Source organism: Frankliniella occidentalis, unplaced genomic scaffold (assembly GCF_000697945.3).
Source record: "Frankliniella occidentalis isolate FOCC.00 unplaced genomic scaffold, Focc_3.1 Scaffold38, whole genome shotgun sequence".
In the NCBI taxonomy this organism is placed as follows: Eukaryota; Metazoa; Arthropoda; class Insecta; order Thysanoptera; family Thripidae; genus Frankliniella; species Frankliniella occidentalis.
Window position 1 is genome coordinate 886,570 of NW_026267168.1, and position 2,725 is coordinate 889,294.

Genomic DNA, 2,725 nt, shown 5'->3' on the forward strand with positions numbered 1-2,725 from the left:
CTCCTCTCTCTCTCTCTCTCTCTCTCTCTCTCTCTCTTGCCTTGGCTCACGCTGTTTTGTTTTCCAACACGGGTGCGCGCGGCGGGCTCGTCCCCGCGGCTCGATTGTGAAGAGGTTTGTTTGAGGACGCTCTCTGCGCGCGCTGGCGCTGCCATAGGGGTTGCAGGCCCAGTGGCGCGGCGCGTCGGTGCCCCCCCCCTTCTCTGTCTACACGGCCGCGAGCAAAGACAAGTGCAAGCAAACGGTGTCATCTGCTCTCCGCGCCATGTCCACTATCCCGTTATTCATCGGGCATCGGTAAAACGAGTTATTTAAAAATATATCATTGAGGACAATAATTTCGGAGTAATGCACATTTAGCTCAAAAAAGGTCGTTTTTTAACGAGTAGGCTAAAAGCACTAAAAGTCGATCGGAGGTATTTGACGCCATGGTGAGGCAGGCGGGCCAAGCGCAGCAGCCTCCGGTTCGGGCCAGCCCGCCAAGCGCGCAGGTCGAGCGGGTTGCCTACCCACTGCTTGGCGGGCGGCGGAACCATATGGACCGCGAGTGTGTTTGTTACTTCCTGCTGTGTTATGGATATCTTACTTGAACTTGGGCCTCCTTTTATTTCGACGTGCACGTATATTTATTCTTTTTCACTGCGCCGGAAAGAATAAGAAACTTTTGGTGTACAGGTGTGGCAGTATTGGAGTGCGGAAGTAGAGCGAGTAGTGGTGGGTTGTTTGGGTCTGGGGGAGGGGGTGGAGAGGAGAATCAAAGATGTGTGGGGGGAGGGGGGAAGAGAGAGAGGGGCCGGGGAGAGAGGAGTGAAGGGGAAAAAAAAGAGAAACTGGAACAACAAAGAGCGCGCGGGAAGAAGAGAAAGTGGTGGAGAGCCGGGGCGAAAGGGAAGGGAGGGAGGGTGGAGAGAGCGAAGGAGAGGACGGTTTTTGTTGTCGCGTGGAAAATAAGCAATCTATATGCATAGATTTTCGCCCCGCGCCTCGGCCGGGCTCGCCACCATGGCAGCGCCATAGCGTCCACCGGGCAGGGGACTGGTCGGGGGCGGGCGGGGGCCGGGAGGGGCAGCACTTGCCACAGCTTGCCCCCGCAGTGCTCAGCCCCCGCCCCCGCCCCCCTGCCCGCCCACCAACCCCCTTTGAGCTTTTCGCGTGGACAATTTCATGGATAAAAGTAGAGCATACACTGAGGCATGGCATTGGACGGACGGAAAGGAGGTCGCGGGGGCCCTTTTGGTCCTGACTGGTGGAGGTCGTCCACCACTTGTGTAGGGGCTCAAAAGCGTGGCGTGCTTGTATTCAAATACGCTCATTTCGTGGGAGGGCGAAATTTCTGTATTTTAGTGAAAAATAAACTTTTAACATCTCTATCCTTTATTAGATGTTGTATGAGGTGGTGAAATCTATAAGTTACTTCGATAAGTGCAGATACTGTACTCTTCAGCTCCCTTAAAAAAAAAGAAAAAAAAGAGACGATTCCCTTTTTTTGACCTTTCTCTCCACGACCTGACCCTTGTTCGATAGATCCTCGGGCCGTGAGGCGTCGCCCTATGGGCCTGGGGTCATCTCGAGGTCGGATCGTGCGCGTGGGGTGGAGAAGGCTGCTGGAGGCTGCTCGAGGCTGCTATGGAGGCTGCCGGAGGCTGGGGGGCGCCCGTCGGGCCGGTGCGAGCGAGGGTGTGACACCGGAAAAATAATGGAAGAATCTAACTGCCGCGCGTCTCGCACTGGTGGTGGTGCGGAAAGGGAGAGGGGAGGGGGGCTGAGAGAAGAAGGGGAAGGGAGAGGGGCGAATGAGGAGACATTTATATTCTGCGGCGAGTTAGCGCGGAGGGCTCAGCGACACGGCGGCGGGGTCGGGGCCACCCCTGCGGCCGCCCCCGGTGTGCTTCTCCTCCCCGCACCGCCGCGCCGCCCCCGCACCGCGACCTCTCTCTCGCCGGGTGAATATCGGAACCTGTCGTCCCGATGAAATAACGGACAGGCCCTGTGGAAATTCATTACTGCGCGACCTGCGGCTGCTGTGGTGGAGTCACGCCGTCGCCGTCGGGCCGAGTGTACCGTGTACCGTCCGCACCTAAACGATACCTGTAATGTGGTAATATGGCTCCCCCGTAAGCGCCGTGGAGAGAATGGAGACTTGCAAACAGTGGTTGAAAAGAATCTGAATAAAATGAACAATATTGGGAGAAGTAAGTAAAATAAGAAGAGAAATACACGCGACAGTGTAGGCGTAGGCGCCACCCCTACCGCCCCGACCACCGGAGCGGCCGCTCCCCGACCTGCATCGCCGAAGCGAGGAAAATAAATTTGCAATGAAGGAATCTCTTGGAATTCGCGGCGGCAGAGAGAGGTCTTCTTTTCCCCCGACAGAAGTAGTAGTAGGGGCGGGAGAAGGGAGAGACGTAAAAATAAAAATAAAGATAGAGGGAGAGAGAACGAAAGAGAGAAAAGTCCCTCGTTTACGTTGGAGGGGGACGGAGGTTAAGGGGAAGGAGGGAAATTTAAGGCTCGGGGTAAATGAGATAATCCCTGTCGACCTAAGATGAAATATGAGGAGGCGACTTGCAGCAGGGCCTATGCGGAGCCTGTGGGCCAGCGGCCCGGCTGCAGGTCGGCTCCTCCTGGAATACACCTGGAGACCGAAGCCTGCAGCCGGAGGACGTTGGACGGTACGGACTTCATCACCCGGAAGTTGAGGCTCGGGGGTTGGGGTGGCAGGGCG